We start from the raw sequence: 18,381 nt of genomic DNA, 5'->3' as shown, positions 1-18,381 counted from the left end.
AAAAAGTCACTTAAACATCTTTGGAAGACATGATATAATACGAGATCACTGTCATCATTCATAATCTATTTTAAGTACATATTATGTATGTAACTTACTTCAAATGTATTGACATGTATGAGCAATCCGTATGCACATATGCATTATTTTTTTCCTTTATTTAGATTCTGTTACTTCTACGTGGTGTTGGGCCTTGTGGTGAGAGCTTATACAGGAATTGATGCACAATGGTCTAATAAGCATGCAGAGCCCTACTGAAGTTGTGTAAGAAATGTGAGGGTGCTGGAACTCAGGGGGAGAAGCAATGCTAGTTACTTTCTAGAACTAGAGAAAATCTCCTGTATAGGGGGGAAAGAAGCCAGTAACAAGAATTACTTGCTCATACCTGCAATAATCAGGTGAAACTTCCTTGACCACGCTGTCATCCAGCTGCATCAGTGAGCACAGGCTGTATGAAGCAGAGGAGTGGTGCTTGGTTGTAGTTGTGCTCTCAGGCAGCTTGCTACCAATTTTACAACTCTGTCAGAGCTCAGCTCCATGGGGTGATTATGCACAGAAACTTAAAACATGTTTTATATTGCTGTTATTAAAATAAGAGCCAGAGTTATATTATAATGTTTAAAGATTCTATGTGGGTCTTACAGTGAGCTCCCATAGTTTAATGAAATCAAAGATTTCTTCATTAAAACAATTTCTGAGAGAAAATTTCAGCTAAGTTTTCCTGAGTTGAAATCAGTATTATATATGTAAGAATGTTTTCCATGAAAAAAAAAAAGCAGATCACTTGACAGGTTCTTTCTTTTTTAGTTGAACTATAACAGCTCTTGATTGCCCAGTTGAAATGTGCCTGTCAGCCTGGACCAAATAAGAATATGTTGTTCAGATTCTAACAATGGAAATGATCAATTATCAGCTGAAAACTTCAGCTTCCAAGTTGATTTGAAGGGACAATTTATTTATTTTAGTGAGGGGGGACCCTATGCTGTCTCATCAGCCCCATGCTACTGCCTCTGTGTCTGGACACACCGGATCACACCAGATTTCAAAATACAGGTGAGCAAAGCCATCAGTAGTTCTGGGATTTCTCATTTTGGACAGTCTTCAGGCCCAGATAGGCCCCACCCCAGTCCTATTTATCAACTTTTTCTTCGTATTCATAAAGGCAAAACATTTCCTATGATGCTGAATCGTAGCTAATACTCTGGGCTCTTCACACCACCTCCATGGCTGGTGCCCATGCCATGTCTTTGGGCTTGCAGAGGACAACAAGGCCAAGGCTGCGCAGTTTCTCAGGGACACACAGTCTTCCATGAACTTTCCAGAATGATGGTATTTGAATGAAAGAAAACTCATACACACGCTCTGTCCTTCCTGGAGCGAATCCCTGAACAAAGGGAAAATGGAGTGGGTGCCACCAAGGCTGGCACCCCATGCAGAGCCAGCCTGGGCTGCAGGGCTCCCCAGGATGCACAGGGCTGCAGCCATCCTCTTGGATACCTCCTTCTGGTTGGAGAGGTCTTGGCCTGTGCCAGCCAAAAGGGACTCCATCCCTAGACTGAGAATGGACACATTGCCCTGCAGTCATGTTGTCCTTCATAGGCAGGAAGCTCCAGTGCCATGTTTCTACAGAGAGAGTGCTTTCCCAGGCTTGTCAGCTCCATCCTGCACCCTTGCCTGGCCAAGCAAGAGGGCAAAGACCAGTTCTGTCCCATAAAATTGATCTTGGACAAGATCTGGATCACATCAAGAGCAAAACAAACAGAATGAGATCTCACTCTGGGTATGTTTGAATTGCTTGGATTCAGCTGGGATCTCTAAAATGTTCTGGCATTAGAGCTCAGGATAAATAGCAAGCTCTGCATTTACAATACCTTCAGGCCTTCCCCAGGGTCTTGGTGAGGGAGTGGAATACAAGCGTATGTGCCATTAATAAATCTTTTTAATTTGGTTTCTCTGTGCTAATGTTTCTGTGTCAAGCAACAGATCATTAAATTTTTTTAAAGATTTTAATTGAATGGTAATGCTTCTATGATATTCTGAAAAAAGTGCCTAATTTTACTCACCCATATGATTTTCTTGTTTTCCTGAGGGGACTACTGTGCAAAAAGATAGGTGTGCTGGCATGCAGGCAGATGAATCATGGCTAGGTATGGTTGAGAATCTTTAAATTGAAGATGTTTTATTATTTATTTGCCGGGAGAACTCAAAGTCTATGCTTTTAGAAAATAATATTTTTGAAACTTGAATAATCAGATTTCCTTGTTTATTCTGAACTTTGACAGAAAAACAAGCTTCAGATTTTAATGTTAGCCAACAAATTTCAGCCCATTTTATGTATAAAATCATATTGTATTGAGCTAAGAAGAATACAGAAACAAAATGAATCAACTGTACAGACAATATATAGGTGTCCTATCTCTTCAAGGAGAGGAAAATTTTGGAATGGAGCTTGCTCCAATGTCTTAAACTTTTGATGTAGATTTGGCCATTTTCTGTTTAGTTCTTATTATTTTTTTCAGCTTTGATAGCTTGTGTAAACCAGAACAGTTCTTACTATCAACATGATTTTAAGAAAGAGTTTCTCTAGGTTTGGTTTTTTTTAAAAAAGAAAAACACCTACTGATATAATCTCATCATTATTACTTTGTCAGTCACACCCATATTCACCCTCATGTTTGTAAAATCCAGTTTTTCCCATATTCCAGTCAAAACTTCCTAATGGTACATGAACAATACAGTTCAAACTGTACTGACAGCTGCTTGTGATGGATGTGAAAGTATGTGGTAATGTGATGCCTGTCATATAAACTAAAGCTATCTTAGAGCAGTTGAGAATTTGGGTCCGCTTTAGTAGAAATATTTATGGTATTTTAGACAAGCATGCCATGAAGGACAACAGCTTCTGGTTTTGTGGCAGGATTAACTATCGGAAAGCACGATCAACTGTAGAAAGTCAAAATGCAGAAGACGTAGGCTCAGAAAGGAAGTGTGTTATAAATATGAGCCATTTCCCTCCATGGCTTTGTATGGTATGGATGTGTATAGGACCAGGTGCGACAGCATTATGAATGGAAGAATCTCGGCAGCCATTTCTTTACTACCACATGCCTGGGGCTGTGTACCTTACTGGGCAGGTTAATGAGGGCAAGGGCTGAAGTTCTTCTGCCCACACGTCTGCATTTGAACAGTATTTATGCACCACTTCCTTTCCTTACAGTGTCTATGTCTATAAAAGTCATGTAGTAAGACCTTTGCCCTGGAGAAGAGAATGATGCCGTCAATTCCCTGAAATGCACTTTATCAAGATTGCTGTGAAGCTGATGCTCTTTGTGAGGATGCAGGGTAAGGATGCTTTTTGCCAGCTTGAAGTCAGTTCAGCTCAGCATCCTCGTCCTCTCTTTGCTGGCTTTAGAAACATCTCTTCTTTTGGTATTGCCCATCTGAGGGCAAATCTATGGCTGTCCTCTCGGCTCACCAATTCCGGTCAGTCAACAGTATCTTCCTTCTTTGGGGAAACAAAGTTGGAAAGGGTACTCCAAAATCAGCTAGGTTCTTTGTATTGTTCCCTGCCTGGCTGTTGTGAACTTGCTGGAATCCAAGCTGCACAGAGGTCACTAGCAAGCAATTTGATTTCTGAGTGAGTTCTAGGGTTTTATTTCCTCTCCATGAATGTTTCCTTAGAAAGACAGAGTTCTGCTGCAGGGATCCTGGCTTTTTTGCAATTCCTAATGCTATTGTGATATTAAGTGGCAAGTAGGTTCCAGATGCTAGATTTATTTTTGTTTCCCGTTGCCTGTGTTTTGGAGAATATGTGTGGTCAAAACAGCAGTCAACAGAATTATTGCTTAGTATATGTGGTGATCAGCCACTTGCAGAGGCTTCAAGTCCTATTTAGTCCTGTTTACTGGGGACAATGAAAGGCCTAAGCCAAAATATTATTTAACTGCTTAAAATAGGAGTGTGCATGGACTTCAGTATTGCGGAAGGCTTGACCAGTCCTCTGCAAAACAATGAGTATTGCTCAGAAAACACAGAATATCTAAGGGTTGAGCTTACTCGGGGTCCTGATGTGCTGCTGCTTTAACTTCAGCCTATCTCAGTTAAAGTGCTGCATTGACTTCACACCTGGGTATTCACCGATAAAGACATTTTGTAGATTTTAAAATGGAAAAGGCTAAAAAAGGAAATGGAAATACTTTTAACAGTGGATTATTGCTGGTTTTGTGTTCTACCAATTACATGGATACAATCCTGACATGTGTCTTATGCTCATAAATGACCTATGTATTTGAAATATTCAAGGTTATGGAAAATAAATATGATTGTATGATACCATTAAACCCAATAAGCCTGGCTAACAAAGTCTGTGATATATATTCTGATCCCAGTTTTCAGAAATAGCTCTGTAATCATCTACTATTGCAAACTCAGTGTCTGATGTCTCTTTTCTCTTGCTAGGAAACAAGGTGGCTTGCTGAAGAAGGTTGTCACTCAACAGTTTTGGATAATTTCTTTCTCCCCTCAGTGTTGATGGTAGACCATTTAATTATTATACGTGCAAGGCAAAAAGCAGAAAAGTTCGGAATATTGCCTATTGCTTTACATAACTGCTGACTGGTTTTAGTCTTGGATGATGATGTTTAACAGTAAAAGGAAGTGTCCTTACTAAGACTCTTAAAGAATAATGTGCTAAAATATCCGTAACACTATGGCATCTTTATGCCCTCCAGACATACATTATGCAAAGCAAATTACCAGTTCCCTTCTCTTTCTACCGCAGGAGGAAGAATTACACATGCAAGCACACGGTTTGTTTGCACAGAATGGATATTGCAGTCCTGCACACACCGAGTTATGTTATGCTGCAATGAATGCTGGCAGGCCTTTTGCTTCAGAGGAAAGAGAGGTTTTTAGAGACGATGGCAATTTCTTTCTGCAATTTCAGATCAGCTATTGAAGAAGCTCTGTCTTCTGCAGAGGTCTGCTACATTGTGTTGTGTTCCTAGGAAACCTGGCCGTGGCAGAAGACAAAACTGTACGGAAAGAGGTTTACCCTTAAAGAAGAAAGTACTGCTGTGCCTGAGGAATGCTATTAGCTGTGCATGTAACTAAGCACAAGTCATTTTTCAGTGTGCAGCAGAGCATGCTCTTCAACTGGAAAGGATGGAAAATTGTGTGTGTGACACTCAACAAGACATCCAAAAGTACTTTTAAACTATGAAATTCAGTTTACAAAAGGTGAGTCTTCAGGTATTGTCTGCACCATGACTGTAAACTTTCCAAAGCTGTTTTCTCCTGCCCACCAGCTGCCTTCCTCAGGTTTAGCTTTGTCTGGTATCTTAGTTCCTCATCTGGACTGTTCTAGGCATGCAATAGTTCTGGAGCCCAGGTCATGGACTGTTTAATCTGCATATTTCCTTCCCATTTATTTACAGATCATTTGCAAATTACCTGCAAGTAGGTTTTTGAATAGGACCAGAAAAAGCAGCATCCCTTTTCTAGTAGTCTACCAAGAACTTTTTAGCACACTTCCCTAGACTTTTGCCTCTTAGATGCTTAAAAAACTGATTTTTCTTGCCACTGAACATTTCACTGAGGAGTAAGAGTGTTTCTAGCATGTGTTTGCAGTGTGGTTTGATCTTTCAAAAAATATTTTATAGATTGATCTGGTTAAATGGTTTGAAAATCAGACCAAACTGGGATTCCAGAGATTTCTTCCTAGTTGTCTTGTTATCTCTACTAGCCATGGCTCTAATTAAATACACCTTTGGAAACTCAGCAGGAAAAAGAAAAGGAACTGGTCACTAGCAATGTAATTCTGTACAACACAACCACGCAACCACACAAGACCTGATCCTGTGGGGCCAGGATCAGATCTTGAAACCCAACAGAGAACTGTTACTATGTCTCAAATATTTTCCTCATTCAAGTTTGTGATGTACAATGTTCTGCGAGAACTATTAACACAGGATGCAGTGGTAAGAAAATTTATGGGTCCAAGTTGTCTTTTCTGCTGTGTATCTAATTGGCTCCCTAAACACGTATATTGTACTCACTCTGTATAACACACTGGTGCTTTAATATTAATAATAATTTCTGACAGGTTGACTTCTAAGTTGCATCCCAAAACATTGCTTATAGTAATAAAGTTTTGCAGAATCAGCTGTATCTAGATATCAAGGCCTAGTTTTGGTGACTAAATACTGAATTTTTGTTTCTTTATCAAATAACACACTGTTATTTGAAGAATTTGTCATATGATTCAGTTCCATAGAGTAGAGTAAATGTGGTAACAGTCCTAAAACTTTGTTAAGTGTGTAGCACTGACAGGCTGGAGTACTTTTACTAACTACAGTTTTCCAGATCCATGCTTTTACTTTTTTTTCAAGATAGAGGAGATGTGTGCCAAGCTTATTAGACCCATATCTCTCACATGCATTCATGAGTCAAGATCCTTCCTGTCTGGAAGGGTGTTCCCGGTAAATGCAGTTTGGCTTGCAGTTGCTGTGACCTGATTCAGAACAGGAAACTTCAGAATATTATCCCGTTCTCTGACGGCATTCGAACTGTTCTGGAACAGACATGATCATGAAGTATTCATTAATGACCTCTAATTCTCTACTTGTATGCCATGCAGTTTTAGAATATTGAATTATTGCTGTGGTTTCTGTAAGTCCAACTTTTATTAGAAAGTTGAATAATCAATGCAAGAGTCCATTTTAGCTTTTTATTTTTAATTTTGAAGGAAAGCATGATTAGCCGTGACTTAATAGCTATAGACATCCCTCACATGACTCGTAACATCAATACATGAGGCAAGGATGAGATAAACTCTCAGCCACTGCACTTTTCTTTAGCAGTTTGGAGTACATGTCTCAAAAAAAAAAAAAAAAAAAAAAGTGAAGGCCCAGACCTCTACTAGAAAATATTGCGTGGAAAGGGCTTTTGAAAAGGAACTTTTGAGAGAGGATTGACAAAACTAACTGTGATTAGATGGGACAGGGAAGTAAAATCTATGTGTATTAATACTGATAAGGTCACTGGCTCAGGACTAAGGCCAGTGATTCCACAGCCACACAAATGGGTAGAACCAACTTCTAAATCCCCATACCTGCAGCACAGACATTGAGGAACACAATAGTTTCTAGACACAATGAATTTAGCATCCTAGCAGAAATAATGAAGAAGAATAAATAATTAATTAGGAGAATGGTTAATCTTTGATTATTAATTAAGGTATGGTTCATTAGGAGAAATTCAGTATGGTTTTTTGAAGAGGAAATAATGCCTGATCAACCTGATAACTCACTAAAAAGAAATGACTAATTCGGTAGATGAGAGGAGAACAGTGGATGCTGTTTATCTTGACCTTTGCAAGGCTTTCAACACTCTCTCCCATAACATCCTCACTGACAAACTGATGAAGTATGGGCTAGATAAATGGACTGGGAAGTGAACTGAAAACCAGCTGAACTGCCAGGCTCAAAGGGTTGTCATCATCAGCACAATGCCCAGCTGATGCCCAGGAGGGCAATCACTAGAGGTGTACCCTAAGGGTTGATACCAGGTCCAATGCTGCTTAATTTCTTCATTACTTATCTGGACAACAGGACACAGTACACCCTCAGGTAGTCTGTATATGACCCAAAACTGAGACGAGTGGCTGACACACATATGGCTGTGCGACTATTCAGAGGGACTTTGGCAGGCTGGAGAAATGGTCTGACAGCAAACTCATGAAATTCAATAAAGGGAAGTGCCCAGTCATGCCCATGAGGAGGAATAACCCCATGCTTCAGCACAGGCTCAGGACCAACCAGCTGAAAAGTAGTTCAGTAGAGAAGGACTTGCAGGTCTTGGTGAACACCACGTTGAACATGAACCAGGAATGCATCCTCACAGCAAAGAAGGCCAGCAGCATCCTGGGTTACATTAGGCAGTGCGTTGCAAGCAGGTTGAAGGAGGTGATCCTTCCACTCTGCTCAGCACAGGTGAGACACATCTGGAGTGCTGGGTCCAGTGTTAGGCTCCCCAGTATAAAAGCGACAGGGATGTACTAGGGTCCAGCAAAAGTCCACAAAAGGGACGAAGGGACTGGAACATCTCTCCTTTTGGGAAAGGCTGAAAGAGCTGGGACTGTCCATCCAGGAACAGAGGAGGCTCAGGGAGATTTTATCCATGTGTATAAATACCTGGTGGGGGCAGTAAAGTAGATAGAACCAGGCCCTCCTCAATGGTGTCCTGTAGCAGGATGAGAGACACTGGGCAGAAAATGAAATACATGAAATTCCATGTGAGCCTAAGAAAACACTTTTTTACTGTGTGAGTGGTCAAACACTGGAACAGGTTGCTCAAGAGTTATGGAGTCTTGGAGAGATTCAAAACATTACTGCTCTAGCTGACCCTGTTCTGCACAGGGTGAGTCTCAACTATGTGATCTCTAGAAGTCCCTTCCAATCTCATCCATCCTCTGTTCCTGGGAAATGGATAATCAAAAAAGAGGAAAAAATGACAGTGAATGCATAAGGGTTCATTACAGAAGTAGCATCACTTACCATGGCAGGAACATCTCACCCTGTTCTGCAACAAGCTTTCATATAATTTTCCTACACCTGGAGAAGTACAACCCCATGCACCAATATATGCTGGGGGCCACCCAGCAGGAAAGCAGCTTGGTAGAAAAGGCCCTGGGGGTTCTGGTGGCACCAAGTTGAACATGAGCCAGTGATGTGCCCTTGCTGCAAAGAAGGCAAATGGTATCCTGGGCTGCACTAGACAAAGTATTGCCAGAATGTTGAGGAGGTGATCCTTCCCTTTTATTCAGTGCTGGTGAGGCCACACCTGGAGTGCTGTGGCCAGTTCTGGACTCCTCAGTACAAAAGAGACATGGACACACTGGAGAGATTTCAGCGAAGGGCCACAAGGACGATGAAGGGACTGGAGCATCTCTCCTATGAGGAAAAGCTGAGAGAGCTGGGACCCTTTAGCCTGGAGAAGAGAAGGCTCCGGTGGATGTTATCAATGTATATAAATGCCGGAAGGGAGAGTGGACACAGCCAGGTTGTTTTCAGTTGTACCCAGTGACAGGGCAAGAGGCAATGGGCACAAACTGAAACACAGGAGGTTTCATCTGAATATCAGGAAACACTTTTTTACTGTGAGGGTGACCAAGCACTGGCACAGGTTGCCCAGAGAGGTTGTATCCCTGGAGACAGTGAAAAGCCATCTAGACACAGTCCTGGGCAACCAGCTCTAAGTGGCCCTGCTTGAGCAGAGGGGTTGGACAAAACGACCTCCAGAGGTGCCTTCCAACCTCAGTCATTCTGTGATTCTGTGATTAAAGCTACCAAGGAATGTTAGAATGACAGCAGAGTATAAGCAAAATACTAGTGAGAAATTATCCTGAAGGGATTCAGTGAGGCTCTTTTGATGCACAAAAAAACCGAACTGTAGATGCTTAAAAGCATCTACAATTTACTGAAAGAGATGGATAGACAAGCTAGCTTTTCATAAACAGGGGTAGGTATCAGAGATGTGAACAGCAACTTCTTTCTTACCTTTCTAGAGTAACAATAGGGATATTATGTATTCTCCTGAGACAACTGAATACTGATATTTGCTCAGTGCCAAGGATGCCTTTGATCGGATTTTATTCTGTTTCTTCTTGCTGCAGAGTGTCTCTCTTGGGCTAAAAGGTCCTAGAGAATAAGCAGATTGAAAGAGTATTTTATACTACCATTTGGCCATATGCAGCTTGCCCAGAGAAGGGAACAGGAAATAATTTTGTAACACCTTCTTAAGAACTTAAGAATCTGAAAAGAAAGAGCAGAAGAACTAGGCTGACTGAAAAGCATTGTAATGCTCTTTATAGTCTTGCTTGTAGATCCTGCAACATACAGCCCATGACACAGTTCTCACAAGCTGCCCAAGTTCTCATCCTAGAAGGCTGAATGCTTCCAACACAAGGAACAGGGACCAGTTGTCTCCTGAGCTACGTTAGCTGCTGATCTCAGCTGAGCACTAGCTGTGAGGAATTCTACGTTCTTGTTAAGGTTATTAAAGCACATTTGTCAAGTGAGCAGGGGTCTGCACAATGATATCTAGCCGTGCTATTCATAATGCACTGCCATGTTGGTAGTAAGGTGTCCAAAGCAGAGTAATTCATCTTGGTAAGTTTTCAACATCACTTATCAAAACATTGCAGAAGCATGACACAACCAAAGGCTTCAATGTGCTCAAATATACACAGGTGCTTTAAGCGGAAGAATACAAGCAGCTCTTCAGACACTGCAGATCCTGCCCAATTATTTTCATTGAGACTGCTTCAGTGTTTCAAGGCCTGGGATTTTCAAGAGTTCTGAGGACTGTTTAGTTTCATTTCCAGTCTAGCACAGGACCTGAAATATTATGGGCCATGTATCAAAAGATTAACTGCTTTGCTGCTCTAAGGGCTAATTGAAAAATCTACATTGTACCAAGAGTCCAGATATGTTATATCTCAGTCAACAGATATGGGATTTTTTTGTTATGCAGGAATATTTAGAGGTAATTAACATGACATTTGTTTTGCTAATTGCCCTGAAGGAAAATAAACTTACCTCATTTCCTACTATAAGTCACTCAGTTTTGCTGCTTTCCTCACCAACAAAGAACGTAATAGAATAATCTTAACAATAGGACTCATTCTCATTAGTTTTGGAGGCTTTGATGGTACATCCCTAGTTTGTTGACAAAGCCAACATTTCTCAGTGGAGCAGTTGTATGCACATACATACTTCATCTTTGTATGTTTGCATAGAGTTAATGAGAACTATGATGTGGAACTCAACCACCTTGATCGTTGCCATGTTTATCATGTTTGGAATACAGAAAAGGCATGAGTAAGCAAAGGTTTGGTTTTCAGCTCTGCTCTTCTATCAAATAATCTTCTGTGATGCTAAAAGACATATATAAAGCATTCATACATAAAGCAATATAAACCTTTGCTGGATTTTATACACACATACACTCACACACACAAACAAATATACATATATATATATATGTTTGTACACAAAGTAATCAATACAGAATTTAAAGAGACACAACACATCCTTATTTCATTCTACCTTGCCCCGTGTAGCTTTGTTTATTCTTTGGTTGCCTGGTGACTACCAAGTTTGAATTAAATCTCTTTCCTTCCCCTGCAACCATCACTTAATTGAGAAGGTGGCCAACAGGAATGCTGGTTTTGTTATTTATGTTTCCAGCTCAGAAGCTGTCCCAGTAAAAATAAAGTGTCTTGGCATGGGACAAGAAAACATTGCATTCACAGAAATGGGCAGTGCCACCCTTTCCCTCATTCCCACCAGGGGTCAATGAAATTCAAATAAATATCATGACTCATTCCTTGCTCAAAATTTCTTCTTTCAGTAAATCATAGATTGATTTACTGAGTGATGTAGTAAAGAAGGCTGGGAACATAGTGAAATACATATGCAGGTGCACAATGGGAGCCGAGTTTAACCAAAGCTGATTTACTAACATCTTACAATTTAATGGCTTCACATTTTTTTCCACAGAAGTGTGTTCTTATGTCAATACGTGTTTTTGACACTAGAAGAACTGTAGCCACTAAATTTTTATACATCCTCTGTGTACCCTTTTCACTTTAAAATCAGGATTTATGAGCTGAAAATGAATTGCATACTTCATCCGTACCTTGTTTTTTATTTTAATTTAATCCCTACAATGCCATCATGGCTTGCTTAGCTTCATCTAGGCTTCGTGAGCCTCATTCTCATGGATGCACTCAAATGCATAGGAGTAGAAGGAAGTTGTGTTTTGTATTTCTATGAGTACATTGCATTTCATTGGATAAGGAAAGTTGAAAAGATGAAGGGGTGAATACACTTTCTGTCACTTCTTTCATACATCAGATGACTACTAAAGAATGTGTCATGGGTATATATTGTGCAGGAAAATGGAGATTAAAAAAAAAAAAAAGCTGAATTCAAAATACTATTTGTGTCTGTATGCTCAATAATCTACCACAAAAATCAGCCCCCCTGCTTTCAAGGCGGGAGTGGGAGGTGTGTGTGGGGTGTCTTCCAGCTTCCATATGTATTAGGGATCTTTCTGCATCCAACTACATTACTGTCTTAGTTCATATCACAAGTGTGCTTTTAAGGAGACTCTCCAGATCATCTTCATTTAATGTGCTTTGGTTTGTATCATGGAGCAGTCTCAAGTGCATGAGCAGGAAGCCTTTTAGATAAAATTAAGCTGAAAGAGCTCCTGGTACATTCCAGATGTAGAAAGGTATGCAGTACATGCAGTCAGATTTGAGCTAATCCAAACCATAAACCCCTGAAGCGTGCATAGAGTGGATGTCAGCTCCCCAGCACAAGCTCTTTCACTTTACAGACCCGTTCTTTGTGAAAGCAGACATAGACCAGCAGTCCAAAATGTTGCTTGGTAGACTGGATGTGCTTTGAACCTGAATGGAGGAAGACAATTCTGATGTTCAAAAACTTCTGCCCTTTAGAAACTTTCCAATGGCACCAGCGCCTGAGTGCATTGCACAAAGGAAACCTGATATCCCGACGTGACACACCTCTGCAGGTAGACCACTGCTTTGTCTTCAGGCCCCTGCTCTGCCGATTCCCTCTGAACAGGGCAGAAATCAACTTCAGAAACTTAGATGTCTTTTGGCAAAATGCAGCTGTAACCAATACATTTCAAAGGAAACTTAATTTTCCAGAAAATGTTACAGCTGGTTCTTCAGGGCTTCTGAAGCAATGGAAGATTTAGGGCTCAGGTCTATGAGAATCTGAATACAGGAATCTTTCTATTCACAGATGTGACTTTGATAGCTCAGGAAAGTCTCCTTTCCTTAACAAGTGTTTCAGTCTTGATCTTTTTCACCACATTGAGAAGTGGATTTAAGAAGGATTAGGAAATGGACAGGATGGTTGCTTTTTGTTTTATAACCATTTTATAAACTTAAATGAAAATAAACATGCAATCAATCAACAATGTGGCTGGAAAGGCTGAAAAAACCAAAAGAAAGAATAAACAATTATCAGCTCAGATGAAATCCTTTGTTGACACTACCTGATGTTCTTCTCAAAGAGCTCTGAAGGCTGAAAGAAACAGAGAAATGGGCATGGAAACACTGAAAACTTGTACTGTTGACTGTCAGGGCTCTAAGGGCCCTAGTGGGTTTTAACTGCCCTGACTGGCCTGACATGGGACCCCTGCCCAGGCCCTCTCTGCTGATAACACAGGAGCTCCACTTAAGCTGAGGGCCAGACACTTAGTCTTGCCTAGGCTGTACTGTAGGTAGCTGGTCTGCTGGCTCTGAATCCTGGGTGGCCTTTGCACCTATGTTGCCTCCAGTCCTGTGTCCTGAACTTTACCCAGCCATTGCCTTGCTCTGTCTGGTCTTACGGAACTGTCTGCTGCCACCACCCCAGGGTCCTGTATGTAGTCCCTCCTGGCTTGGTCTCTTTGTGGAGCCCTGCTCTCACTGCTCCCTTGCAGCTGACCATGCTAAAATCCATTTTCAGCCTCCCCATCTCCTTGAAAAGCATCTCCTGAACCTCTTCTGTGGTCTTCACTGTCACACTGAAAGCTGAATGGTGAGATAAAGTCTAGACAGAGGATATGATGGGCATCTGTAATGTGCAATGGAGTCAGTCAGAATTGCGATGTAGAAAATAAAGAATACATATATCCTTGAGTCATCGAAAATCATGACTCTATGATAACACACTGGAGTTCTGAGGTATATGATGAAATCTGTCTTAACAAAGCAGTAGGGAACTTTTAACTTAAGCTTATCCCTCAAGGGAAGGGACATGGATGTTTGGTGATACATCCTATTTCCTTGTGCTCTGTATTTCTTCTTTATGAAGAGTGAGGTCTTGGCCTTGATTGTACCTCTGAACTCCTGAAGTTGGGCGAAGACCAGCTGTTCAAACAAAGCAGAAATGATGTCAACTCCTGGCACACAGAAGAAAATACAGTAAGGAATTCTGGGTATGTAGGTACACTTTGAGATTTGACATTTTTATAAGGAAAGCAAATGCACAGGACATCCTAAAATCCTTCCTATGAAAAGAATCTTGGTAAGAAATGAAGTATAGTCATAGAAATGTTTGACTGGGTTTGTACTTTAAAATGAGGTTACCATAACACTTGATTAATGCTGTTTGAGTCATACTGCAATTGCAGTAAATATACAAACTGTTCTAAGATTTATTGTGCAGTAAAAAAGTCTCATTAGAGAGATGTGTGGATATTCAGTGCCATGTTAGTCTCCTTTTAGCTCCGGGCTAGCTTTAAAATCCTATTCTGTACTTTTTTGGGAAAGTTGGAAATCCAAATACTTGCTTCTGACAGAATTTAGGACAATTAGATATTAACGTTCAATTTTAAATCCTTTTTTGGTTTAAGGAAATAACATTTGAATGTCCTTAAAATTAGAAAAAGGAAAAAAAAGCTTTTAAGTTATGGGGTTTTGTACCTATTATTGTTAATTATGTTGTTTGTGAAGTAGGTTTTTTGTGTTCTTTTCTGAAATGTTTTAATGTATTTCAGTGCAAATTGGCTATCAGAATTTTTTCACTGTAAAGATGATGGATATCTTTTCCTCCATCTTTCTTGGGAATTAAAGGGAGATATTCTGTGTCAATATGGATTCTGGTCTCAATGTTTAGATTAAAACTTTACCACAAGACTGAGGCCAAATTCAGATCACTTGCTAAACAAATAAATAGGAATCAATTGTTTGTAGTAATATTGGTTTCTCCATGACTCATCTTTTATAGGAGTATGCAGGTTTCAACATCTTTTGAAGCAGAGCTTGTCGGCAATTTATAGATTTTACACATTCTGGTGGATATCATGTCACCTTCTTATCCCCACACCTCTTATGACAAGCCTTCTCCAGTGTCACATGAGTTATCATCCTCAAAGAAGCTGGATGAGTGACAACCCTCATGGACCAATTTGTAACGGAGGCTTGTGATCACCATTTCCTATAAAGCAATCACTCAAATTTAAGCCTGGGGGCTTGCAGCTTTTTATAACTTTCTGTATTTTACCATCTGCTGAGACCAGGCAGTATCAGCATCTAGTGAGCTACACAAAATTATTTCATGACAAAGCTGACATTTTGAGTAAGGGGGTCCTCAGATTAGTTAATTTTGAACTTAATAACTGTCGAAGTAGTTTGTTATTGAGGAAAAGAAATGTAAACATTTAGTTAACATGCAAAGAAGGCATGTTACATCTGATCAGACTATATGGCAAAAAACCTGTTAGAGCTGCTTTAAGAAAACAAACAAAAAAACCATTGAAATAGTTTCTAAAGGAAAAATGAGTTTTTAGGAGCACATTGTTACCCTGGTCACCCATGAGAAAAAAGAATCGTGTAAACAGGTGTCTGTTTCCTCTGCCTGAACCAACTTCCTAATTTTAACTAAATTTGTTAGATGAGTGGTGTTCACAAAGACAGTTCAGTTCCTAAAAGTTTCTTGAAAACAAGAAGCCAGACAGAGAACAGTAATAGGTGAAATATACTGCGGACTGTGGGTATGGGAACGTTCACCTATCTTTTAAATATGGGAAAAATTTTAACTGGACCTCACATGTTCTTGGATACCAGCCACCAAACTTGCATTAATAGGGAAACTAAGTTTTACTTTCTCTTCTTTTATGGATATACTTAGTGGTGGTTTCCAGGCTTTGCTTTATCTACAAGTAGATCTAATTTCTAAAGAAAATGCCTAAATGCTCACAGCGCTGTCCTAAGTTTGACCAAGAAATGAAATGTTTCCCTGAATGTTTTTATATCTATGATAGAAGACATTTTCAATGAAGACTGCTCCCTCCTCTTTCTCACCTTTTTTCTTATATTGTGTCTATTAAAGTAGAAAAAGAGGTTTGTGGAAAGGGACAATTTAGTGAAGTGCAGGGGTCAGGGAAGTTTAACTGGGAGGCATTGACTGGGAGAAGACAATGTCACAAGCCTAATCTCCACCTTTTTAAGGAAAATAATTTCTCCAAGTTCACTTCCATCCCTTGTTCTCTCAAACTTTGGAACCATACATGCGGCTTTCTCCAAGACCTTTCTCCGATGCCTCCAAGGTTAATATAAACCAAATCTTGTGCTGTATCTATGTGACAGATGGTGCCTGCTGCTGTCAAGAGTAGCGAGTAATTTGTGCTGGTCTGATATCAGGGTCTTTTTGTGAAATATTAACTTCTTCAGACCTGACTGCCACTGATAAACAGGCATCCTCTTGAAATCAGAGCAGAAGGTGAGGTGTGTGTGTCGGAGCTGGCTACGATATCCTCCCCACCACTTTGTTGATGTTTACAACTGAATTGAACACATAACTAAAGCAGAAAATCACATTGCTTATTCTTGGAAGCAGTATTTCAGTTTCTTGAAGAACAATCAGACAAGATGCATTTCTTATTCTCTGTATTAGCTTTATTTAAGTGTCACAGCCAACTGTAAAGTGGTTGTAAAAACAAAAAGTGCCTAACCAGTGAGCCTAAGGATGACAACGGGTAGAGTCTCTGGTGTGCTCATCTGCTGCCAGGAGCGCTTTCCTCTAAGTTTGTTTATGTACTCCCTCTGGTTTTGTCTGTAGAGTTAATACACATGAAATGTTTCCTGGAAATAACAATACACTGTAAAGCTTTTGTAGTTATAGTATTCTTTTTTTTTTCCCCTTGGCAATGGGTTTAGGGACTTTTCTGCTTTGAAATGCTAAATAAAACACTTTTCTTTAAATGATATGAAACTAAATTCTGAAATAAATTATTCTTTTCTAAGTAAAAAGTAAAATGAATTAAAATACATGACTTAAGAGAAAAAATCTACCTTACTCCTGTGTGCCTTTCCCTGTGCCACATACACCACACTCCCTCATTTACCACAAAAACTTTCATTTTGCTATCTCTACAGGTCATCTTTAAACTTTCTTTCCAAAGTGTGCTTAGATTTACATGACAAAATATTTACCTACTAATGTCCAGAGAAATCAGCAGTGTCTGATTAGTTATTTTTATCATAGTACTAGCAGCACTCTAGAACAAATAATCCATAAAATATGTTTGTACATAAAATGTGTTACCTTTCACCCTTGCTCTCTCCAATGCTATTTTAAAATTAGCTCTAATATGAACTTCCAAATGTGGCTCATTTTTAGAAAACATAAAGTTTATGGAATACTCTGTTAAATGCTTCCAGTAGCCAAAGCATTATATTTGAGCAAGAAATCAACAGTCATGTAGACAAAAGTCAAAGCTGACGTATCTAGTAAAACTTTTATTTGGATGAATTTTTATCAAAAGATGATATTTCTAATTAGGTCTGAAAGGAAAAAAGGAAGGGGAGTCATTGCCCTGATTCAGGAAGAAATTAAATCCTGAAGACTTTAAATGTCTTAAGGAAGTTCTGTCTTTTGCCTTTATCTTTCTAATAGCTGTATGAGAGTCTAATCACCTTCTTTATTAAGAAAGAGGATATCTAACAATGCAGCTGGCATTTGCTTTCCTATACCTTGTCTAGAACTTATGTTGATTGAAAGCTGAGAACTGAATCATACCTTAAGTGGCTTTAACTAACGCAGAAAGCTTAAAACTGAGAGTAAAAACTGGCCAAACAATTGTTGTGAAGTGATTGTTGCTTTGATAGAAGCAATAATGGCCACTATTATGGGAAACTGAAAATGAAAACATTAGCTTAATTTCATGCTTTTGAAAGGTAAACTATTCAGAAATGCTAGAGAGTACTGGGAAAGATATTTAGATGTGGTGTTTACTATATAAAAGCAAGACCACACACTACACAGCAGTGTTGTACATGTCTTTTCTATATCTTTGGATAAGTGGATTTGTACTTCAATAGTGAAAAACTTCAATAATTGAATTTCTTAAATCATGAGAATATTTGAAGTACTTCTAAAATGGAAGAGAACTTACTATTGTACCATTGGCAGTTTAAACCAAAAACAAACAGTGGATTCCCAATGAAGATTTGCGAATTTTAGAGAACTACCTGCCTACAGCGAAGGTCATCCATCTGATGCCTATACGCATTTTGAATAGAGCTTCTTGTGTATCACAATATTGTCCGATAGAAATGTGGCAATGTTAGGCCAGGTGAAATAATTGAAAATGACTGGATATTCTGCAGACTTTGTGATGAATATCGGATGTCCCTTGCCATACCTAAGTCCTTTAATACCAAAAAGGGCACCAAGTATTTTTAGTGCTGACAGGTCTCCTTGTTTCCAAATCTCAGGAATAAGCTGCATTACAAAGTGGCCTTCACAATAGTCATTGCAATAAACCAGGGCTCTGGGAATTTTCTCACAGCAG

The sequence above is a fragment of the Mycteria americana genome, chromosome 1, assembly GCF_035582795.1.
Source record: "Mycteria americana isolate JAX WOST 10 ecotype Jacksonville Zoo and Gardens chromosome 1, USCA_MyAme_1.0, whole genome shotgun sequence".
Taxonomy (NCBI): Eukaryota; Metazoa; Chordata; class Aves; order Ciconiiformes; family Ciconiidae; genus Mycteria; species Mycteria americana.
This window is presented reverse-complemented; position numbering follows the sequence as displayed.